The sequence below is a fragment of the Amia ocellicauda genome, chromosome 4, assembly GCF_036373705.1.
Source record: "Amia ocellicauda isolate fAmiCal2 chromosome 4, fAmiCal2.hap1, whole genome shotgun sequence".
Classification (NCBI taxonomy): domain Eukaryota; kingdom Metazoa; phylum Chordata; class Actinopteri; order Amiiformes; family Amiidae; genus Amia; species Amia ocellicauda.
In genome coordinates this window covers 3,960,259-3,986,765 of record NC_089853.1, presented here as the reverse complement: position 1 = coordinate 3,986,765, position 26,507 = coordinate 3,960,259, and positions in this window count along the sequence as shown.

Here is a 26,507-nt window from a genome sequence, read left to right as displayed (position 1 = left end):
TTCCTTGTGTAATTTTATTTTGCATAGGTATGCCTTATATTACATCAATAAGTTACCTTCCTCCTTTAAACAAAAAATAAAATCCTACCTGAATTTGCACGTCTTTGCAGTAAGACACACTGTTGTTTTTAACTAAAACTACATTTAGTTTCAAAATCAGGTCAGCAGACAGAAGGGCTTGGTGCTGCACAAAACTGAATATAAACTAGGTGTAATTAAAGCTTCAAAAGAACGGGAGACGCTGCTACGCAAATCTTCAACACAGTGCCCGGGTATCTCTCTGCGCTGTGGGGTGTTATATCTGCCACTAGAGGCTGCTACGTGCTAGTGATAAAGCCACTGAACATCATAGGAGCAATAGCCATTGGTTTTGTTAAAGCACAGAATGGTTAAAGTAAGATCTGTGTAAAGTAACTTTTTAATATACATTACACCATCCATGTTTAATATATGAATTGTGTTGGATTTGTTGTGGCAGCCAGCATTTCTATTTAGCAATTTAAGTCACATAATATCACCTGAAATCAGATTTCTAAAACCACACCCCAGTCATTATCATTGTAAACTGGCAGCAGGGCTTTTATTTTCTCTTCTATATTCATGCCTTTAATTAAAGTATTCAGGTTTCCTCTTGCAAATTTCTTGGGGGTGTGTAACTCGCTGTGGTGTACTTACACCGTTTGTCCAGAGAGCAGCAGTGGGCCCCCGTTACACACGGCCCGGGGGGGTGCTTTAACCACATTAACTCGGATGCTCTGCTTTGTGTGGTTTTCAAAAGAGCGTGTTAACTGTCTTAGGTCCTGATTTGACAGCATTCACAGATGATGGGTCTCGCTCTTGGCCTGAGGAAGTGGGTTAAGATCATCTACAGCGGTCTAAGCAGCAGGGTCCTTGTGAACCGCCACTTGACCGAACCATTTCCGGTCAGGTCGGGGGTCCGGCAGGGTTGTCCCCTGTCGGCCCTGCTGTACGTCCTCTGCTTGGAGCCGTTCATGCAGGCGATCCGCCGGGACGTCCGGGTGACAGGTTTCCATCTCCCGGGTTCCGGCGGAGAGCAACTGAAGGCCCTGGCCTATATGGACGACGTGGCCGTGGTTTGCACGGACGCTCCGTCCGTGGCCAGGGTCGAGGAACTGCTGGACGACGGGGGCCGCTGTCAACAAGGCCAAGAGCGAGGTCTACCTCTCCAGGGCATGGCCTGTCGGCCGGGGCCCGCCGACCGTGTTCCCTGTGAAGCCGTCTATCAAGGTTCTGGGGATCACGATCGACGGGACCAACACGGGCACCCGGAGCTGGGAGGAGGCCATAGCGAAGGTCCAAAAGAAGATCCACGGCTGGAGCACAAGGACCTTGATGATGGCTGGTAAGGTGCTGGTCGTAAAGGCCATCCTCTTCCCGATACTCCTCTACGTAGGAATGATCTTCCCCCAGACAAGGTCATCGCAAAAGTAGTGACCCGAATTATATTTCGGTTTGTCTGGGGGAGCAAAATGGAGAGGCTGAAAAGAGTGCAGATGGTGAAGGGTACCCTGGATGGAGGCAGGGGGGTCCCGGACGTTGTGCGGCTGATAAAGGCGCAGGGGCTGGCCTATGTGGTCAAGAACATCCAGGCTGCTGACAAGAAAGTGAGTTTCATGAACCGCTTTTATTTTGCCAGCAGCCTGAGACCTTTCGGCCTCTGCGCCATGGATAACACCAGGCCGCACTCGTGGGATCCCCCGCCGTTCTACAGGGCGCTCCGAGCCTTTGCGCTCGAAGTAGGCCTCCATAAAGTCGTGCTGGCCTCCTGGGATTATAAGACCATCTGTAGCCAGATGAGATCTACCCAGGAGACCAGCCGGATAGAAGATTTCCCTCCCGAAACCTGCCGGTTTATCTGGGCTAACGCTACGCACGTTTGCCTCACGAATACGCAGAAAGATGTCTCCTGGATGGCTGTGAGTCGGTGTCTCCCCACCCGAGTGTTCATGCACAGAAGGGGCATAGCTCCTTATGACACCTGCCCCTATAAGGGTTGCCTGGGGAAGGAGACGGAGGCTCACATCTTTAGTGAGTGCCCCTCCGCCCACAGGGTCTGGCTCCTGTTTTCTTCGTTCCTCCACAGGTTTGCCGTTCCTGCGCGGGCGACCGCCCAGCAGATCCTGTACGGTCCGGCCAGGGGATTATCATCATCCACCCTGAGGTGCTGGTGGCGTGTCGTCTGCGCAGTGAAGCAGGCACTGTGGGAGGGACGGAACATCTGTCTATTCAACAAGCAGGAGCTGGACCCGATTGTCATCGCGCGGAGGGGCATGGTGTTCGTAAGGGACTACGTCAATCTGGAGGTCCATCAGAGGGGCAAGGAGGAAGCCTATAAGAACTGGCACATACAAGATCTGGGGGAGCTCAGGATCCCATGATGGGACCCACCTCCGGGGACGGTCAGTTCCCCCTGCTGGAGCCCGAGTCCAAGATCTTTTAAATATTTTATGGATGATTGTTTTTAAAAAGATTTTAAAAATGAATCTTAATTGTTTTTAAAGATTTAGTTGTTTTTAAATCACTAATTGTTTTAGGGGTTTTTTGGTTTCGTTTTGTTATATTCTTTTGTCAAATACATTGTCCGTCTTGGATTTAATTTTAAATGCATTGGACCTTTTTTGTTTGTTTTTTATTTTTACCTTTTTAATTGTTTCTTTATTTTGTCCAATGCATTTTCAGTTATTTTCAATGTATTTGACTTTTATGTTGGTGAGCAGTTTTGCTTTAATCACATTTGTTTTGTTGTTTTGGGCACGTTTATTTTAAGTTAATTGTTTTGTTTTTCGTTAAAATCACAAAGATTTTAAAAATTTTAAGTGATTTTAAGAATTGATTTTTAAAGATTTTAATCATAAGTATTAAAAAATTGAATTGTTTTTATGTAATTGTAAAATACTACACCCAATAAAATAGTATTCACAGATGATGCTCTGAGAAATCCCTACTAACCTGCAGAGAGGCTGCGTGTAAAAGAAACAGTACAGGGACGGAGAGGTATCTGTCAAAACCAGGGGACTTACCTCATTGTGTGGGCAGATGCATACGTTACACAAAAGTATAACATCATATTACATTTCAGAATATAGTACAGAATGTTTACATCCTACCATCAGCATGAATATATGAATGATATATGTGTCTTAACCATAGGGACAAGGCTGTTCTGCATACAGTTACCTTAGTCTGTCAGCACCGTGGCATACCCTGCAAGTGTAGAAACATTAACTGAACATAATCCAAGAGTTGTGTTCCCTGAATAAAGCCTGGACGACGTTCTGGGAATAGAAAACAAATGAGCAATATGGATGTGTGGCATGCTCTCGTTTCTATGTTTATGCCAGTTGTTGTTTTAGGTGTATTTTGTTTTTGTTCATGTTATTTATTCTCCTATTTGTTGTAGCGATGATGCTGTACTGAATAAGTGAGCTATTTCTTTTCTCTTTAAGGGAAGCAGTTTGCAGAGAACGCACAGCTCATGCTACTTTGCAGCACAGAGAGCTATTTGCTTCCATCATTTTCCCAAGCGGTCTTCTCTGGCAGAGAATGACACTAAAACTGATTGCCTGACTGCACTGACTTGCAGATCTGCAGGAAAAATAAGGACAGACTTATCTGAGTGTGCTGAGTTCAGACGAGCACTTCAGTTGACAGCTGATAGCTACATTCAAAGCACTGTGTAAGTAAATGGGCTGTGATTAAAGAGTTACTGTACTGTAATATAAGCAAAAGGAAAGCTTACCTCTAATTTGACAACATTTGCATGTATGAAGAAATGTTACCTCAATGTTTTTTGCCTTGGAATAATGTGGTCCAGGAGGTTTTATAATATAGCAGAAGTACTTTAAGGACAGACTCACCAGTAATCTTATAAAAGGATCTATCTGATCTATTACATTTGCCAACATGTTTGCAATTTCAAATGTATAATTTTCAGATTGTCTGTTTTTTTGATCCCAGATTTAAATAAAAAATCTAAATCAGTTCTACATAGATGACAGTTAGTAGCCTGACAGCCAAATCATGTTTTGGATTTTGTTCTGTTCGGTGCATTACAATAACAAAGGGAGAGATAATGGTTTTACTCATGAACGGCCTCAGCGTGATGCCTTTTAATTTTGTGGCCAGTGAATTGTCCCCAGCACTCTATTTACATGTGTCCAGTAACACTTGGATTTCCTGAAGGCTTTTGAAAGAGGATTGCAATAACAAAAAAGTCATGTCTCTAAATTCCCCAATGCTTCAACAGAAGAACTAAACAGCCAAACATTCCTCACTTGCTTTAGCAAAAATGTATTGATACTTTACAAATACAGAGTCTAATCTTAAAAGGAGTTTGATCAGGGACTCTATCTAAAAGCCTTTGCTAGATGGGCTAATCAACACAAGTCGACTGAATGCCTTTTGTTCAGCTTCTGGTCTCAGAATATGTTTTTGTGTCTCCAACCCCGCATCTGCTGTTATAAATTATTCATTTAATATGTGTCTGGTCCTTTATCTTAGCGTTTATTTGTCTTCCATGTTGGTCATGTTCCTTCCATGGCCACGATGACTTTTTATTGTGGAACTGATTGCGTTTACAGCTTACAGGCTTGACATTTTGTGAAAATATTGAAATGTCACATTTTGGTGAAACAAAGACATTGCACTTAATTGATTTACAGGCATCCAGGACAAAGGGGATGGGTTTAACAGGATATTCAGTCAAATTAACAATACATCACACATCTGAAAAAACAACAATATGTGAGTTTAAATAAAGCACTTTGGAAGGACATCAATACTATCACACAAGTTTAAGTAATTCATTGTCCCTTTATACAAGTTCCTTTCTAGGTGAATTCCTTAAATGAGTTTTACTATACCACCGGCTGCTATTGACTAAAACAGGACAAGGCTGTCTAGCATTAAGCACTTTCAGCACATGAAATATAATTTCCCACTCGGTAGTCCAAGCAGTAGTGCTGTGCAGTGTGTGCAGTGTGTGTGTGTGTGTGTGCAGTGTGTGTGCAGTGTTTGTGCAGTGTGTGTGTGTGTGTGTGTGCAGTGTGTGTGTGTGTGTGCAGTGTGTGTGTGTGTGCAATGTGTGTGCAGTGTGTGTGCAGTGTGTGTGTGTGCAGTGTGTGTGCAATGTGTGTGCAGTGTGTGTGTGCAGTGTGCAGTGTGTGTGTGTGTGTGTGCAGTGTGCAGTGTGTGTGTGTGCAGTGTGTGTGCAATGTGTGTGCAGTGTGTGTGTGCAGTGTGCAGTGTGTGTGCAGTGTGTGTGTGTGCAGTGTGTGTGTGTGCAGTGTGTGTGCAGTGTGTGTGTGTGCAGTGTGTGTGTGCAGTGTGTGTGTGCAGTGTGTGTGCAGTGTGTGTGTGTGTGTGTGTGCAGTGTGTGTGTGTGTGCAGTGTGTGTGCAGTGTGTGTGTGTGCAGTGTGTGTGCAGTGTGTGTGCAGTGTGTGTGTGTGCAGTGTGTGTGCAGTGTGTGTGTGCAGTGTGTGTGCAGTGTGTGTGCAGTGTGTGTGTGTGTGTGTGTGTGCAGTGTGTGTGCAGTGTGTGTGTGTGTGTGTGTGTGCAGTGTGTGTGCAGTGTGTGTGCAGTGTGTGTGCAGTGTGTGTGTGTGCAGTGTGTGTGCAGTGTGTGTGTGTGTGTGTGTGTGTGCAGTGTGTGTGCAGTGTGTGTGTGTGTGTGTGTGTGTGTGTGTGTGTGTGCAGTGTGTGTGCAGTGTGTGTGTGTGCAGTGTGTGTGCAGTGTGTGTGCAGTGTGTGTGTGCAGTGTGTGTGCAGTGTGTGTGCAGTGTGTGTGTGTGTGTGTGTGTGCAGTGTGTGTGCAGTGTGTGTGCAGTGTGTGTGTGTGCAGTGTGTGTGCAGTGTGTGTGTGTGTGTGTGTGTGTGCAGTGTGTGTGCAGTGTGTGTGTGTGCAGTGTGTGTGCAGTGTGTGTGTGTGCAGTGTGTGTGTGTGTGTGTGTGTGTGTGTGCAGTGTGTGTGTGTGTGTGTGTGTGTGTGTGTGTGTGTGTGTGTGTGTGTTTTACAGACGAGATATGAATGGGCTGTTGCCTTGGCTACACAGTGCTGGGGTAAATGGTCGGTCAATGCAGGTGACTCTCGGAATAAAATATCAGATTCATTGACAGTAACCCCCCCGGTGGCTGAGCTGGGCGCATTAGTGAGGCTTAATAGGAATAAATGATAAGCAGAAGATAGAATGCATCCATCAATAATATTGGATTATTTATTTATTTATTTATTTATTGTTGCTTCTCTGATACCTGTAGTTATTAAGATGAAGGCATGATAAATGGTACTTATATCAGTTGACTACTGAATATTTTTGGAAAGTTGAATCCCTGTCCCTTGCATTGCATTAAAACCTTTGAAAATATTATTTGCAACCATTTTTTAAATTATCATGACATATCTGTTGTTGTTGTTGTTGTTTTAATGATGACGGAGGGGATTAATGTGGCTGTTGTCTTGCCTGTTCAAACTGCCATCCTCTCGGCGCACAACGCAGCGCTGCATGGAGCTCAACTGAAGCGTTTTCCTCACATCCCTGCCTCCCTGCTGTCCCAGGGATCTCATCGCAGCATCACTATACCGGCTATTACTACTAATGGATACATAGGGGCAGAGCATGGCGGATCGAGAGAAAAGAAACGCTTCTCCGTCTGGATCCCCCTTCTTGGGTTTGCAGATTGCGTCTCCTCCTAATTTCAGGTAAACCACAATAGAAGGAAGATGCTGTATTGCGGCCAAGGGCTTTTCCTATAATGGATCGGGTTGAAAACGCTGCTGTTGGATACATCAGCAAGACTGGTGCTGCATTAAAGGATGCTTGTGGATACTGGTTGCTAGCAGGAGCGAAAGTACTGGGTGTTTTTCTTCTGCGTGCATTATTTAATTAAGCCTGCTTGCAATCAATACATGTTTGCAATGTTGCCATAAAATAGCAGCCTTTATTTACCAACGTGTGCCATTGATATGCAAATTGCAGGGCGTAGTCTGCTGCTCTTCAGGTAAAGAGATGAAACACTACCAAGGTACTCTTGCAAACGGAAAAAATAAATCACATTTCCGTGTTGTACCTGTTGAAGTTGGGCTATTATCATATATATTTTCGTCTTTTTAAATTAAACTTCCCAAGGTATTGGTTCTTTATCAGCTGGGTTGATCTGAATGATAAGAAAAAGTAAGTAGAATCCTAGATCTCCATATTAGTTAATGCTGAAAAGTGATATTTGTTTTTATTTATGCATTATTATTATTATTATTATTATTATTATTATTATTATCTTGCATCTTAGTTATGTAGTAACTTAGTAACTCTGATTTTAAAACGTTAAAAAATAAGTCTGTTGGATGTATCAAAGAGCAGACACATTATTTTTTAGAATAATTGCATTACTTTATAATAACCTTCAATACATGAACCAATATCAGAGGTACAAGCATGTTACCATTTAGGAGAACGATAGACTGCGTTCAGAAATGCAATAATATGGCAATGCAATTATCTAATAATGATCGTTGTTTCAAGCTTGTTTTCAATAAATAAATTAATAAATTAATACATTAAAAAACTGCTCTCCGTCTACACACGTCCTGCCACTGTGATGTTGTCAGCTTTGTATCAGCAAAATGTTCAGGGGGACAATGAGTTATAACCATACGAGATAACGGTCTGCTTTATTTTCCGTTTTATTGAGCCACATTCTGCAACCTTGACCTCTTTTTTCCTTTCTTAAAAATGATGCACGTTGCAGAAAGTGACCCTCGCTTCATATGTGTCTTTGTGAGAGGAGGAGAGAGATTGCATTTCTGCAATACACTGAAAAAGATGGAGGGGGGGAGTAAAAGTATGCTATCCTTCATTGAAATATTCGTTTATGTGGTGTATGTTAAGTGTTTATTGTTACCATTTAAATGTGCTGTTTTGTCTTTATATCTGCTTGGAAATGAGAAGCAAACACCCCTTTTCATGATTTTAATCTGTTTTTATTATTTTACAAATGTGCAGGTAAAATACGTCATAGTCAACTTGAAGAGCAGTAGGTCTACTGTTAGGGATCTCAACATTACTTACAAAGAAGGATATTGCAATGCAGTAATCCCATCTTTCACATACGGTGTACAGCAAATACAGCAGGTTTGAAAAACAATAGTGTGTGTGTGTGTTGGAGAAAGAGAGAGAGTATGAACAATTAGTATCAATTCAGTAAACTATGCAACAATATGGCTACATTGACAGAAAATGGAGATTGTTGACTGGCGTATAGTACAATATTAGATAGAGAAATGAAGGAGGTGAGGAATTCAACCAAAACACCACCATCGTATGAATCTCATGTAGACTGCTTTACACCAATCCCCCTGGGCTGTCGTCAGTCAACATTGTTCAGTCTGCTTCTCAGATTATGCACATTTTCTTGCTGCATGTAGCAGAAACTGCTCCCGACAAGTATCTTCTAGTCTGATGTAAGTGGATAAAAAGATGGTCAATATTGTTGTCCATCGTGTCAGATTATCCGAGGACAGCTGTATGGCCAGAATGGTTAGACTATTGTAGGTCCATGAAACATCTGGATGAGGAAAAAACAAAGCAAAACATATTTTGAACTTCATTACAAATGTTCTGATGGGAAGGGGGTCATATTGCAGGCTTGTTACAGCCTTATGATGCTCTGTGCAAACTATATTCTCATGTATTCATGCTTACAGGCTATCAAAGTAAGGGATGAACTTACGATAGTGAATGTTTTGTAAAAAGTTAAACAAGAGCAGTTCATTTATTTATTCACGCGTTTTTTGGGGTGGCAGAAAACATAGAAGAATACAGAAACACAAATTCCCTGCACGTATTTCTGAAAAGCGATCACCTGCCAAGCTTTTTAATTAGTATTTGTATTTTTAACTTTCAAGCTTTTCTGGTATAACCTTTAGAAATCCCCAGCATTTCACATGTTGGCAGTTTCCCAACACAAGACATCTGTTGAGTCGTTTTTATTGATAACCATTTGCATGGTTAGTTTCATAAACATGTACTGCAGTCCTCTAAAAAACTGTGCAATGTTTGTATGACATATTCTACTGAAAGCTTTGTGGCCCTTATATGTCTTTTCCAAAATAAAGATTGTTTTCATTGACAATTTTATGTATTAATTCTAATAGGATTCTAGCTGTCACAGCAAATTATGTCTGATTTCCTGTAGACATTGTACACATCAAGAGTATTTGGCAGGATCTTCTTGCATCTTACATTCGTCTTAGACTGAAATAACACAGTTAGTGTTCCTACACAAAGACATTAGCTGTGTTGTGATTATTGCATGGAGTGACTTTGTAACCTCAGCAGTGTCTCTAGATCTGGAGTCTTGGTTGAATTTAAAAAAATCAATTGTTTTTCTCTGGTTTCAGTATAAGCAAAGCACTAAAGCAAAAGGAGGGAGTGATTTGGTGAATTCGGTAAGCGGAGTCATGATATTTCAATTAATTCTAATTAATTGTAGATCTGATCAGTGTAGTGATGTCAGGATACAGGCCGTTACAATTATAAAGTCTACTTGGGTGTTTATGTGCGACACTGAAATATTTCTTAGTGTTTCAACTTAGAGAAAAAATATAATTATGCAGACTCCTCAATTAACTGCTTAGACCCAAGCTGGTCCCTTCATTGAATGCTTTATGAATAATAAACTGTGTGGTCTGCCTGCATAATACCGTCTGTGAGGGTGCTGTGAAACTTAATTAAATTTGCCTTCGGGCGAGTAACACATCATGCAAAACAAGTCTGTGTTGACCAGTTTCCCTGTGAAAGTACCTATCCTGTTATAATTGATTTCTGACTTAGTGATGCATGTGATATGATGACCTTAAACTCTCATAGCACCCTGATTCAAGAGTCATGACCTCAATAATTGGCCAAAATAGTCCCAATAATATACACGACAATAGTACCAGGCAGTCGTTATTTGGAATCCGTTTCATTGTGTAGAATAGCCAGAATGTCCCAGGCTGTCTCTGGATGCATAGTTTTATGTTTCGTCCGCCACTAGTATCATATTTAGCGTGCAGATCATAGATTCTCCTGCATGGAGACTGGGTAAGAACTAAAGAATAAAAAAAATTCTGAGGACATTATTATTAAAGGTACCTAAAGCACGTTTCTAAAGAAGCTGTCAATTTCTTTTTGAATGGAGATTAGATCATTTATTGTTAGAATCCTTTCCCTTGGATTCAAAACAATTATCCACACAAAGTACATGGGCACTATCTTTTCTCTTCATCTGTTTTCAGGGGGAATGCAACTATTATATACCACCCACAAAGTATGACGCATTACCTATATAACTGGTGTCATTAGGCTTTTCCAAGGCAGGGCTGCCATTTAACCCTGTCATAGTTATTGAAATAGTTATTAATAGTCTTTGTGCTGATGGCTTAAGTGCATATAACCCATTTCTGAAGCAGTGAACTGACAGAGACGACAATCTTTGGGTTCAATTCTTTGTCTGAATGACCTCTTATGCATTACTTATCAGATTTTAAGATGGTTGGATCTCCTTTTTTAATTTTCCGTTCTGTAATCATCTCTTGTGTGGACATAGCGTCTAAAAAAATCTGAAAAGTATGGTATCTAGTTAATTTATTTGTAGGCTATTTTTTTTATCAAATAGCTTATATAAATATGTCATGGGTGGATAATTCCTCAGCAAAGTGGAGAAGCTGAACTTGCAGTTGAAATGCAGTGTTTAATTTGAATTCAAGTATGAAGCCAACAGATGACACAGCGCTCGAGAGACCACAGATTCTGCTTTAATAATCGGGAGGATTACGCAGGAAGTGGTGTAGAATTGCCTGTCAATCTTCTAGGTCTGCCAAAAATAAATGAAGAGGGTAACCATGTGAGAACAAAGTAATCTTTCAAATCTGTTATGAATTGAAACCGATACATCCAATTAACTTTATAATTAATTAATTCATTCCAATTATATATTTTTTTCATTTTAAATTTAAAGCATTGTAATCCATACTTGAATAGCTGTGAGCAAATAGTATCAATTTTTATCGAAGGAAATTTCCCTAAACTTCTTTCTGCCATTTTTGCCCATTCTCAATCCTACGTAATGGTGTTTCTTATATAACAGGGACATTATATTATGCCTTCTGCTGCTCAGTGTCACCTGCCCTTCTATCCTGTATATCACATTTTCTGCAATACTCGTAACTGGCATATTTGCCCCTCCATACTACGGCCCTTGGTTCAGTATATTCTGGTAGGTGGGAGTAAAACATCTTTAAAAAAGACTCAAAAAAATAATGCTTTTGAATACGGTCTCAAACTACAGCCGTTTGTGCTGCCTGATGTTCGAGCTGTAAGGGAGTGATACATCATTGTTATTGTGGCTGCTTTGATGTTTTTAACGCTTTGGTAACTGCATCAGAATCTATCAGACAGGTTATCTTTTCTGTTTTCCATTTTTCTGCAATTATTTTCCATTTTCTTCCCTGCTGTAAATGCCATGTAAGTTTGTAGATGCCCTTGTGCAGGATATTACCTGTCACAGGTGTCTTCAAAATCAGGGAGTTTCTTGTCAAGTAGGCTACTTATATCTAACTATCATAATCTTCATATCATTTTTTCCTAGTTACCCTTCAAATGGGGAAAACAACACAGGTTAGTGAATTTGAAAGACATTCAATCAATACAAACACATGAACTATACACAGTTTACTCAACATCCTTACTAACTTAACTTATTGTGCGTATTTGATAATACAGATTTCTTTGTATCTGTAATCCATGACAGTTATCGTAACTGCTTGAAAAGAGGGTCTAGGAAATTACTAAGTCAATAATTTAGGAGGTCAGTGATTATAGATTATGATTTGGGAAATACACTGACTGGGTTTATCTGTGGCACGGTGATGCAAATCTTTAATTAACCTAGGATGGAGAGAGCTGGCTTCGTTTCAAATGTAGCAGGTTTGCAGTCCCATTATATACAAATTACAATTCGTCATGAGATGGAAGAGCTGCGGCCTCATGGGCAGACTTTTGAATTTCTGGCAAGAGATGCCTTTAGCTGGAGTTCAGAGAGATCATGGGCTTTTTGAAGGCTTGATAATGTGAGTACTGCTAATACAAGGTTGTTACACTGCAAGGCTGATAAATATATAATCATCTGTACATAGTGGGTGCCGATGCATTAGCTCTAAGTGATCAGGGTAAACCAACAAACACATATTTTAAAAAGGCCATTTGAAGTCAGTAGTACCCAGGCCCTGTAATTAAACATCTCTCACAAGTCCTAGGTATTTGTAAAGGGAGGCGGGTGGTATTAGGAAAAGTCACAGTACTGCAATCTACCGTGTGTTGTTGCATAGTTCAAAATCAATGAAAGAAACCTGACCACTTATGATTCCTGCTTGAATATGATTCACCGTAAGGAGGCTGCTGTGTATGAGCATGCAGTGTTTTCAGCTCAGGGCCAGGGACAGTGAAACACCGGTTGAGGCCTCAGCCAGGCTCAGTGTCGATGCAGACATCCGCTGGGACTGCTAATGGGAGCCCAGTGCATCTCGCTTTACACCGAGCAGGCTATTGAATATTCCTCCTGATAGGGGCTCGTATTTGGAGTTCTCTGAGGTGTGTAACCTTTTCCTTTCCTGTATTGATCTCAGTCAGTGGTGGTGAAAAGGGAATGAGAAAAACTGCAGGTCTGATTAATCCATAGACCTGCTTTGTCTTCTGGTGTAGGCCAATCTGGAGGATAACAATGGGGGTGTTTACATGTCTTTTTAACTCGTCAAGTATTCCACGCGTGCACCTTTGGCCCGAAAACTCAGGAGAATCAGGTTATTGGTAAAAAAAATTTTTTTAAAAAGGCCTCGGGGTCAATCCAAATTACTTGAGTAAATGATGTAAGAATGATGAAAACACAGGAAAAACATGCCCATTTCCACATGTAAACCCACATTTCACATGTAAATGCTACTGAGATATTTGTTTATATTCTAAAATGACAGTATAAAAAGTGAAAGATAACTGGTGAGTTTATCATGAGTAAATTGCTGATGGACCTTTCATGGGTAGCAATGATGTATTTCAGGTTCATAGCACTGCCGAAAGCTGTTTTTTGTTTTTTGTTTGTTTACTATTATCATTATACTCTCTATTGTTGGGGGTCTGTTGTGCGCTGCTCAGTACTGTACATCATGTTGTAATCAGTAAAAGAAAATATTAAACCACTAGGCTCGAGGCACAAGCCACAGCTGAACATGTCACATGACAGCCATGGATTCGATGATGTCAGAGGCTGTATTTGAAACCGCATACTACCCTACTACATACTGCAACTACATACTGATTTTCTGACTAGTAAGTAGTATACTACACAGTATGAAGACAAATGATTCAGTGTAGTAAATATGTCATGTGACCTCATGGGACAGACGTGAAGAATGCTGGGATGCAGTATTCCTCGTAGAGAGCTCTGGTTGTATACTACATATTTTGGCAAATGTAGCAAGCCATCCGGGTACTTTTACCATACTACAAATTACTATACTACGTCCAATATGTATACTGCATAGTACTGAAATGCTGGTATGTGGTACATGTTGTATGGTAGTATGCGGTTCTTGAGTACTGTTCTCGCGCATCTAAACCAGCCTTTCTGGGATTTTCCTGCAAAAACAGCAGGAGAACTGTAGAGTAGAGCTAATTTACATATTAATTAACTCCTTTGCCCTTAATTTGCATGACATCGGGTAAACAGCAGCTCGTCCCAAGTGTAATAAACTAAGACCCTGAGAGGGAGCGGGGCATTTCATCTGTGAGTCGAGACTGTTGCCTGGAGTAAAGTCAAAACACACACGTAAACTCTGCCAATGACATTTTCTGTTGAGGAGATATTGAGTCGGGTCATCTTTCCTGGTTGGTGCAATAACCAGCTGCACCTGAACAGATTACTTGGGAGGTAGGAAAATGCATTTTGTGGTAAATTCCTCATGTTATATGCTAGAGTCCTGACTGCTGAATGAACTCTGATACATGTGTCTTGGGCACTGTCTCCTGGCACTATGAATTACTGCTTTGCCGTGATGTGCTGTGTTTATCCTAAATAAAGCAGAGGGTATGGTAAGCTGTTGTGACATGTGTTGATATCAAGAATTGAATTGCTGATATCAAGAATTAACTGCCAATTGTTGATATCAACAAATTTATTTTTGATATCAAAAATGCATACTGATTAACATCTGTTGACGTGTAACTTAACCCTTTACACTCCGCCCCATTATTTTCAGATCATTATAAAAATATGTATCAAATAAGTTTATCAAAATATAAATAATAAAATAAAATAAAAATATAGAAACTAGAGACCAGGAACTTTCAAACTATGTCTGACTCGTGTATGTAGGGTCTTCCTAGCCTGAGATACAGGCTTGTGAAACGGCCATTTCTCACTGTGTATAGGACTAATGTGCATCTGCTGGAGTTTTGTTTGTACTCTGTCAGCCGATTAGCCCTACGAAAGGCCACAACTTGTTCATTCATTTGATATAAGATAATTGCATATGGTACAAACTATCAAGGAGAAACACACAAATAAACAGGAGCAATGCCATTAGAGAAGGGCAAGTAGAGAGGATGCCAGTCTGAGAGTTATTCACATCTACTGGGGACTTTTCCGAAGAACGGGAGAAACTATAACACGGAAAGCAGCCAAAACCGGATGTGTATACATTTTTTAATATCCAAAATAGAACTGAATGTTAATTAGTATGCATTTTTGATATCAAGAATTCAATTTCTGATATCCAAAATACAATTTCTGATATCAAAAATACAATTGTTAATATCAAAAATACCAGATAATTCTTGATATCAGAAATTGAATTCTTGATATCAGCAATTATTATTATTATTTTTTATTATTTTTATTTCTTGGCAGACACCCTTATCCAGGGTGACTTACAACATAAATGCAAAAATACAGAGAAGATTAAATTATGGATTAAATGTCACATAATCTATATGTTATAATCTAACACTTAACATGGGCCAGAAGAAGAAGAATCCGATCCGAAGTTTCTTTCTTGCAGATCAAGACGGCCATCTCAATAGTAGAGAAGTGGACACTGTTCCACAGACACATGTGTCTCTGGTGACGTTCCCCTGAAAGAGCGACTTTGGGATGTACAGTGGGAATCATACTATTGAGCTCTGTTGCGTATCAAAGTTTAGGACAGGGTTTATTGTTTTGTATTTCCATGTACAGATAACGACAGCCTGTCTCAATATTGTCAGGGAGTAATGCCTGTCTGATGCAAGTCGTCTGCTGTTTATCATTACATAGCTGTCGGTCTGGATTATGAATCCAATTTACAGTTTTATTTACATCACTGACAGGATGAGATTTCTCCAGACATGCTCACACGGGGGCCGGGCACAGCTGTTAATCCAGAGCCGCGGGTCCTCAATGAAATGTTTGATGACGTTTGCCCTGATTATTTAACCAAAGCGACTGGACAGCTTAGATGCATACTTTGAACCTGATTCATCTGTGGCAAAAATGTAATATCTTTGTAGTTTAAGTTTAGCATTTATCAGAGAACGCAGTTTGTGATCAGTCACCTCGGTCTATGAGAGTAGTTCCTAGTAGTTGTATGTTGAGTCCTGCCCTGATATATATTTCTTAAATGCAATACACAGAGTTTTCCTTACTCTTTTGCACTGAGACTCATATCAAATGAAGGAGGGCTGTCCGATTCCAGTCCTGGGGGTCTGCAGTGTCTGTTGGATTTTGTACCAGCCCAGGTTTTGGCTCCTAAATCAATTAACTGCATGAATTTAACACTTCTCTCCAGACTCTGAAAATCTCGTTGTTTTGACGAATCAAAAATTGTAAGGTATCAGCTATAAAAAGAAAACATGAAAGTTTTAGATACCTGAGTAAATAACAATATTAATTAAGTAATTGGGATCTCCTGTTGGAACAAAAATCAGCAGACACTGCGGCCCCCCAGGACTGGATAGTAATAAATAATAAAGGATAGTTAATTACATTCTTACATCTTTCTTCACATGTAGATTAAATGACTTGGGCCACAACTAGATTTGAGAGGCAGTAACCAATAGTAAACATCACATCATGAATGTTAATCAGAATAAGATGCCTTTGGTGGGGCCGCTCAGCACTGTGTTCCTCTCCCACCATGTCTTGTGCCGTGCCTGGTGCTCTGAACGGGCTTTTGCACGAGTCGCCTTTCTTCTCCTCATCATTTATATTAACTCCCTCTGCTGTACACTACCCTGTGGCCATAAAATCCCCTGAAGGACATTTTTTTTTTTTTTAGTCATCATTCACTTCTACTTACATTTTTGTGTTCTGTAAGTCAGCAAACTTGCATTTATTTGCCAAAGCACGTCTCAATACTCAGACTGGACTTTCAAAAATAGCAGTACTCTTAATTAATCTGTAACACCATCTTAATTATTTTTCTGTAATGTACTTGTAAGTGTCTTGTGCAACAGTTAATCGATCCAATAATTTCTTGTACTGTATTCACAGTGTGTATATATGTATATGTATATTTCATTATTATTATTATTTTTATTTTTATTTTATTATTCCTAATATCATCAATGCCCGTATATATTGTTTTAAACATTTCTGCCCGTGCCTTAAATTACTTTGAGGTCTACTGGTTTGAAACCTATTTTATCAGTTTATAACTTGTTTGTGTTCAAAATATTATTCAGGGAAAAGCACTGGGATTTCTATCTTAAAAAATGAATTGTTTTGTTCTTTAATCAGCTCAGCTCAAGACAGCTCAGAAATGTAGTTCACACTAACAAAACTGTGACTAGTGACAGACAGTGAGGGGTTTATATGGGGACCAGAGGGAAGCAAGGAACCAGGTTTGGGAGGTGCATGGCGAATGGGGCAGAGGGTGATTGAACAAGTGTACATGGTGTTCAGGAATGTTGATTTGATTGATTGATTGATTGATTGATTGATTGAATGAAGGGAGCTGGGAGAAGTGACTGGTAAGGAAGGTTGATGGTGACATCTAGTGGGGAAAAGTGGAAGTGCTTGGACTGGGAGAAGAGTGCTGGTCTGTGGCCGTGACAGTATCTCTGTGTCTAATATACAAATACATGGTATATGCTACAGCATTTTATTAGCTAACCAGTTGGGAATCAGGTAAATGATAAATGATCACTATAAATGATCAGACCTACTTTGTTTCATATGTTGAGAAACTAACTGGTTAAATTAAGTGAAATTCTGGTTTTGCCCCTGTTGTCATTTAAAGACATGTAGACAATTCAGAAGTATTTCATAGGGAAGTGCATCTTGATTGTAGATGTGTTCCAGGAAGTGTATGTTAATCTCAACAGATGCAGGGGTTCAGAGATGGATTCTGCGCCGTGCCTCAGCATATAATCAGAATATAGCACTTCAATTAAGCACAAGAAAACAAACACTGCTCTAATGAATTGTAATAGACAACATGCGGCTGCAAATATCATTTAGCTCGTGGTGCTAATAATTCAGGTCCATGAAATACTGGTGGTACTCTCAGACAGTTACACAGAGATACACGCAATACATTATATAGAAAATAAACACTGAATTTGATCAAATTAAGCAGTTTGTAGTTTTTACTGCCTTGAGCATGTTGAAATATGCACAAACATTGACTGTAATTAGCATGGACAGAACATGGATTACAGTGGATAGCTACAGATAATCCTTTGTGACTGAAAGCATAGATTACCCTGCACTGTTTTATGAGCAAATAGAATTGTCTTGATAAGGAAAAAATCTGGGGCTAATTACTTTAGTGAGCAGTTAAAGGCAAACACTGCTACCGTGCGCCGCAACATTGATTGAATTTCACAAATCCGTCGTGCACTGTCCTAAACAAAGCCTTCTCTGGGGCTTTTGTTGTACCTTGAGTTACAGCTTTCATACCCCCAATGCTGTAATAGCCAAGATTGTTGCTTTCTCTCAAGGCTGTTGCAAGGAGTTTTCTTGGTTTCTGTGCAGACGGGTGTCTCGAGAATCTCTCTGGCAGTCTCTATCATTTCCCTTTCTGCACTGACCATTCAAATAAAATAGCTAAAATCAGCATTGGGAACTTAAATGTGCTGTATTATTGTGGTTATTATTATGACTTTCAGGTGGTTTATTTGACTAAAGTAATATAATAGTGCATGTGTTTTTGCTACTACTGCTAATAATACAAGGAAGAATGATAATAAAACATCTGAAACTAACAGCACAAAACTGGGAATTGCAGATTTTGCGATTTTTTTATGTTCCCAGGACTACTCCCTGCATTGATCTTTTTACACTGTGTGGCTTATTTCCATTGTGATCTTGACAGTCCTATTTTTGTTTAATTCAATATGCTGGATACTCAAACTTTCACTCAGGTCTTTCTCTATAAATCAGAAGTTTCCCCTGAGTTAGACCCTGTATTATGTTTTTTTTCACAGAATGTACTATTATTATTATTATTATTATTATTATTATTATTAATATTATTACTACTGAATTAAACTAATAAAGAAAATACACAGTACATTGTTACATGAACTGTACATAACATTAACACTGCAGAAAATGTCAACATGTTTGATAGTTGAAATATGGTTTATTTATCCTTTTAAGAATGTCATGCCCAAGACGTATGGAGATTAATCAATCCTTGGCATGCATAACGCTAAGTAACAGAGGTATTTATACACACATCTTTGTTTCTATACTCTCTGATTTATATTGGCAATTAGGAATTATGGATTATGTTACATATTTACAAATTCCAAGCATTTCTAAAGATCATTTATTTATATTAAATAAAGGCAGCAAATAATCACACAAATGAACTGAAAATGGTGTGAAGGAATTATTACAATGCAGCCGAGCAGCTTAGAGACCTCGAAAGGGTTCTGTGAGAATGCAAGATGCTTTCAGCGTCCTGATGAGCCTCTAACCTTTTATTCAGTAATATTGCAGTATCTTGTTTCGCAATTACATGAATAAATATTTAGATAATTCCTAATTAAAATGTAAAGTTATCTGCAAATAGGAGCCTTTGTGTTCTTCTTACAGTCAATTCAGAAATGTGATAAGCTGTTTTCTGTACAGTCTAAAATTAAATGCTCCCAATTGTGTGGCATAGCACGTTCTCTATTGCTATTGACAACAGAAACATCTCGACCGAAGAAAGGGATGTTTTAATTTCCTGTGTACAGTTGCTTATGCAGACCTCCTTAGTCTTTGTTTTATTCTTATGAAAATGAATCAATTAATATATATTACTGCAGAAATACACAACATAGGAGTAGGTAATTGTTATCCCACACCTGCTACATTTAATAAACTCATAACTCGGCAGGATAAACATCTCACAGGAAGGCCCTTGTTAACAGTGTTCAATTAGAAGAATACTGTCTCTTTGGAAGGTGGGGATTTGTTGGTAATAAGCATGCAAATGATAATTAGTGACAACGTGCAAGGAACTGTTCTCTTGGATTCTTCTTCTGCATGTAAGAAAATGCAGGGTCAATTGCAATTAACTGCAGAGTGACTAGGGGTGATCCTGTGGTCAGTATGGATCTCCTTACTACAGTATGCTACCTAATTGCCAACTGCAACAAACTTCTCTGCTGAAATGAGTCCCCAGCTCCCCACTAAAAATGTTATCAATTGCTATCAACAGTAACAGTTGCTGCCCCCTAGAGGATACTACAGCATAGGAATAACTTATAGACTTTATAGATGCATTAAAATATATATTTTTTATTTACACATCCTATTTAGATTTTTACTGAGTTTCTTAACATGTTTTTACCATGCTACACCATACTATGCTTTACCATACATTGACATGTTCTTACCATGGTACACCACATTACCTTTACAATATTTAACCCTATTTTTTACCATGGTAAACTAAACCACATTTTTAACATGCTACACCACAGTACAGCACACAACAATGTACTCTTGTTGGGGACAAAAGTGTCACAGCCTCATGTTTCGTCCACGGCCCTGTATGGCATATCTTGTTCCCTTATGACACTTTTAAGCTGCCATATTCAACTTAAAACTAAGTGTGATTTGTATTATTTAAGACCAGTTAACAACTTGAGCAGAGAACAACAAACTAGGAAATTGAGATGTGTGTTTTTTTATATCTTGATTTCAATAACCAGCACACAGTACAGCCTATATATCATCTGCAGAGGATTGCTAGAGTTTATAATATAGTAGGAATCCATGCGGCACTATTTCTTTAATTTAGAGAGCCTGTCATACAATGTCTTCATGCAAGCTAAATGACTACAGAGGGAGTAAACCCACACAGGAATAGACATTGCTTAAGTGCTACAGTGTAAAGATGGCATAATTCACTTTCCTGCCATGCTTTCTATAGTATTACTATCAATTGTACAGATATGCTGGAATGTGGTTTTAAAGAGTTCCCATCGTGTCTAGCAGTTTTTAGTTGGCATCTCAGGAGCAACACAGCCTAGCAAACATATTGTCTTGGCCATTCAAACCGGGCATAATATTCCAATATTATTGCAATATAATATTGCAGAGGAAAGTGATAGTTCTTTTCATAAAGCATCCTGGCATACATATCAGATAAGACACAAGGAATTGTCATAAAATGAAACATACAGTGTTTTCACCTTTTTGTTTTTGCTTCATGTTGCTCGTGGCCTATAGCTGATTTCCTGTTATTAAGCATATTCATCTTGGTAGCGTAGGTCTGAATGAGCTGGCCATAAAGCAGTCACTAAGGTGCTGAGTCAAAGACTGGGTTCACCCTGAGTGGGACATAGCGTACCACGCCTCCCCTGGCTCTGCTCCAGGGATTTAGCAGCTGATTTCCACGTTGACAGACCGTCCGGGCCTTTGGCGATGCAGTACAAAACACGCCTGTGCTGCCAGCGAGCGATCAAGGCTCAGTCGTAGTCTATACTGTCGTTGCCCTTCAGTGTTGCAACAATGTATTCCCATTGACGTCACAACGATGTCAACAGCAACACAAAGGCAAAGCAGATGTTTATGGATCCACTTAAAAAACATTTGTTGTTGATGCAGAATGACATTTCGAGATGCATAGAAGGCATTTTTTTGGAAATATCAAATGTCATGTAGGATATGTTGTCCTTTCCGTAACGAGCGTTATCCACAGACGTGCTCTCCTCCACACTCATATATATTGCGTATTGCAGTGTGATTATATTGGAGAAAGCTTTTCCTATTTATTTTTTAACCTTCGGGTTATCATGCTTCTCTGGTTTCCTGTCTCCTGATGCTCTTTAACACGGTGTCCTGGATGTCCTGTGTACAAACATGCACACTGCAGGTTAACAGCTGTTCTGTGTCTCAAAATGTAAATGTCATACTGAAAACATACAAACCTGATAAAATTAAAAATAAAGCAAAACGTGTATGTTTACATTTAAGAATAAAACATCTGAAATGGTCTTAATGAGACCATTTTACCATTCTCAGGGAGTTCACCTTATTGTGAGGCAGTCGAATAGACTATAGCAACTATGTTTAAACATATATATGTAGGCAGATATACTTTAAATATGAGGATCAATTGTTTTCCCTTGTTTTTTTTTTGTGTGGAAATACGTCATGTTGGTAATACAATTTACTAAATTGATCATATAATGAATATACTAGGAAATAATTAAAGTATGTACAGCACAGTTCTGTCCAATGATTATCTCAGGAATAGCATTTAACCATAAATTACACATCAGCTGTGAACTAAATTTGACCTTGATTTACAAATTGAATTGATTTCTAATTGTGTGCATTTTCTGATAAGCAGATGTTTGTTTTCCAATCAACTAAAGATTTTTTTGCATTGCTAAAAATTAAGCTGAAATATTTTAAATGACAAAAACAAAGAAATACACATACTAGCCTAGACTGGACTTCAGACTGGACCCCAGGTCTCTGATCTCTCAGTCGGATAGATCCGGTGTCTGAAAAACCTCTGATTACTATTTCTGCAGCAATTCAATTCAATCTCTTATTTGCAGTGGTTTTATTACTCCGAAACCATCGTATCCTCTGCAGAGTCTTCTGCCTTGGACAGCCCCTTTAAAGAAATGCAGTGTCCATACCCTGGGGTCAGACAAAATCAAACCTTTTAAATATCTCCTTCATTGAACCACATAGTCCATCACCAGATGCAAATTGTTTGACTTTCCAGCTCGGTCTATAAATAGACTGCAGTCTTGCTTTTGTGGGACATGTCTCCTTGTGTCGCTATGTGGAAAAGTGAGTCTGAGGTACAGGAGGCAGCACCAATTGTATACCAGCTTCCAGTTAGAGTAGGGTTAATACGTTTTCTGTTGACCTTTACAGCCTCCTTTAAGATGAGGAGGCAGGTTTTAGAAAGCACCAGCCCCATTGATCACAGTAACACTATCTACCTTTCTGCAAGGATCAAAAATGGAGGTGGGAACATGAGCTTTATTGATCGGAGCCATTAATAATAAATGAGCAGAGCTTTTTAGAAGAGTATCTTCAGTCAAAGCCCAGACGGAGCATTTTGTCATTTTTCTGTAGAGGAAAGCAATTTTCTTTTTTTTTTTGTCTTTCTAACAGCCGATGATATTTTGATGGACCTTTGGAAAATGTAAATACAAAAAAAAGAAACGAGGCAAAGTGCAGCAGTGAGAAGCACAGAAGCCCAGGCACTGTGAGAGACGGGCTGGTGTGAGGAAATCCGGAAGGCACTTAGAATAAGGGCATCTATAATTGCTTTTTAAATTGATCTTGCTGGTTATTGCTCTGCCGGGTAAATGTTGCTCACTTTCACCATGGAGTCTAACGAGGAAGAAAGCTGGATGGAGGACCAGTGGGAGAAATGGTAGGAAAGAGCTGAATTACTTGATTGTGAGATCTTGCCGTTGTGCTTCTCGTGTAATTGGGGGGTTTGCTGCGAGCTTTTCGGTTTGACCTTGTGTTGCTTGTCTGCCGATTCTCTTGTCCTCTGCTCTTTAGCAGTGTCTGAGGAACGTCCTTGAATCTGAGGTGCTGCATCTGAAAGGGATTAGTTTCTATAGGAAACAGGTTAAGGTAAAGGAATGGAAATGGGATGAAACAGTCAAAATATTGGGGTCACTGCAAAATATTGGGATCACAAATGTGTGGATAACAGGATACTGATTCAGGGTTGACAGAGCTGGATTACAATCTGGTATGAAAAAAGTTTTTTCGATAATATATCCACATTTGCTATGGACGTTTTTTCTAAAACTTTTAATTGAGACATATATTTATATATATGCTATCCTTATGTTTCCTTGCTAGGTTATCATCTTTAATTATGATGGTTTAATCTTTATTATTTAGTAAAAAAAAGAAACACTGCATTTTTTGCTTCCAATATAATTATTTTGTATGACCCAGAAAGAGGAAAAAAGCGATGGCCCTCTAGCTGAAATTACCTTTTGTTATAATTCAGTGCCTGAGTCAGCAAATAAATGACAGCAGTCAATCAAGAAAGAGACATCAGCAAGCAACAATGGTTAAATATATTTTAACAATTATCTTTATGTAACTGCTTATTGTCGAAAAAATCATCGCTTCAAATTTATATTTGCGTTACGCTTGTGTCCCATCTGATGGTCCTGCAGGGAGATGTTGGTTGCACATTCAAGTTCCCTTCCCCCATGAAAACAACTTGACTTGGATGTTGCATTCAGGGGAGGAAAACTCTTTTATTTATATCTTTCTCTGTACAAATGTCCTCTTCATTTGATACCCTTAATTTCTAAGGGTCTCAATTTCTGAATCTTAGTGTGTGCTGCGCCTTAATCTTATAAAGCGGCCTATTTTCCAACCTTCTTTCTCTCTTTGAAGCAAACCTGATACTCAGCAGAGACTAAACTGTACTTCTGTCACGTGTTTTAGACCTATTTGTGTGTTTGACCCCAGCTTGTTATTCAATGTTTATTTATTTAAAGCGTTTTTATATCTTATGAGATGTTAGAACAAATCAGTGCATTTTATTTTAACCATATCTAGCCATGTATTCAGTATTACGTCAACTCCTAAGTTAGCTTTCTCTCCAGGGTGGCCTGGTGGACATTTGTATGATTATTTTACAAAAAGATCCTGAAAGTACCACCCTGCTTTGTTGAAATAGCTTTTGTTGTGTAATAATTGTACTTGTACGTTCACCTACTTGAGGTTCGAGGAAGACTGTTCCCTCCTGGGTTGTCTTCACCTGTTTCTCAGGCAGTGTGGAGACTTTAAAGAAAATGGAGACGGTCTAATTTAGTTTTACTCTAAACTTCAGGGGCTGCCATTTTTTCGACCGGCCATTTCCCGTCTAGGACGCAGTGGTGTGGGAAATCGTCTCGAACGGCTGCAATGTGTGAAGCAGCCATTGTGTTCGTAACTCACTTAAGTGGTGTCAAAGCCACTGTCACTCTGTGCAGATGCAGTACCGCCAGGACTTGGCTATATTTTACCCCTGACGAATCTTGTGTTTGCCCGTGCAACACCACTCTTCGTTAATGTCGAGTGTGAGAGACCTCAGAGCCCTCACTGGAGAGGTGTGTTTTCCAGCGCTGTTGCTTTATTATCTGTAGCATTTCCTTTCGAGCTCAGCCCTGTAACTGTTAATTCTTCCTGAGTCGATCAATTTGTTTTAATGACCTTATTAGGGTCGGGGTCGTCACTCAGCATCACTTTCTATAAATGTAAACCATTAGCAGAAAATGTTGCTTATGTTCTAAATATAAATGTATGAAAGAAATCCATGACAAAATAAAAGTCACTCAAAGGTCTCAGCTACTTCAGACGTCAGATATTTGGTTCTCATTTAGTACAAAAACAGCTTCCTTAGTTTATCATTGTAACACCAGTTTTTACCTCACATCTGCACTGGAAATGGTACAGATTAAACTGATCAATTTGGTACATTTGTATAATGAAAAAGTTTGCTTTTTGGGAAACTAATCTAAAAAGCAAGAATGAAGGAACTAATCTAAAAAGGAAGATCTTCAAACACATTTTTCTCGTGTGTGTAAAATGGCTTCATTGATGTCTCAATTTGTTACACGAGTACATGACATTTTAGAACGTCTGCTTCTGGATATTACTGCCCAAATCTTGGTCTTAACAGCAAACACTGCCCTGTAAATATTTAAATCATTATTTTGAATACAGCAATTATCTCTTTAAATAAGTAGGCCACTATTTTCCCCCCTTCATACTTAAATACTTCACACAGCCAAAACTCAAATTTCGTTTTCTTTTAGGGGCTATCATCTTAATGCAGGGTTTCGGCATAAATTAAGCCCGCAAAGACATTTTAATAAAATGAAAATGAAAAATAATAATTAGTAAATGCAGGCCCGTGCAAAGAGTTTCTGGAAGGCGGGGGTGAAAATCCAGTAAAGGGGCACTCCTGGAGCTCCGTCGAAAACCAGGGGGGTGAACCGTCAACGGGGAGGGGATGTGCTGAGAATAAGTAGAGGTTTGGGGGATGACAGTAGTTTCAACAAGGGGGCAAATAAATTGTCGGCTGAGGAGGCATTGCTGTACCTTTTGGAGTTTCAATGACATAGTCGTTGTGCAGATCAGCACTGAGCTTGGCATCATGGGAACGTGTGGCCCCACTTGGGTCCAGTTATCCAGCATCACTCGTCTGATAATAGTACACAGAGCAAATTTTAAAAATATTTGATTTTCTATCTATGTTCACGATGCCCGCCATCAGAGGCCCAGAGTCCGACTCCCTGGAGACCTTGTACGTCTCGAGCACGTTGCTCAGCCAGGGAACCGAGGGCCCCGTGTTATCCTCAGGAGGCCGGCCACAATCCCCTCGCTTGCTGTCAGAGGAGGTTAAGTAACAGTTACTCCAGCTCGCCCTCCCGGGCAGGAGGGCTCCTTCCCTCTCCTCCCAGCACATCACAATTTAATCGCCAGCACTGGAGTTTTGTCACTCGATTGCCTACATGACATTAGTTAGCTGTAGGCTTTTATCATGATTTTTCAGAAGATATAGAAATGACTCCCCCCACCCACCGGCCAATGCAAACAGACATACAAGACGATAACAAAAAGTTACATTTGTATGTCCCCAAACCCCTCTTTCAGTTTAAATACATTACAGTGTTTCTGTGCAGCCACTGAATACCTGCTTTACCAAGAGTTTCACTGACAGTTTTCCTAAATATCAGGAATGAAATTGAAGCAAAAGTTGCCTATAAACCAAACAATGTGCCCCAAACCCATTTAGAAAATGGAGTAACTATATGATCGTTTTTGATTTCATCATAGTCATAGACTTTACCTGCACCTATAGTGTAAATAAATATCAGCCGATTCCTTTGCTTGGCATCCAAGTTGAATTTCAACATCTGTAGTACAATTATGAAGTATGTAATACTACCAGTGTCAAATCAAATAGGAATTAATCATAAATGACA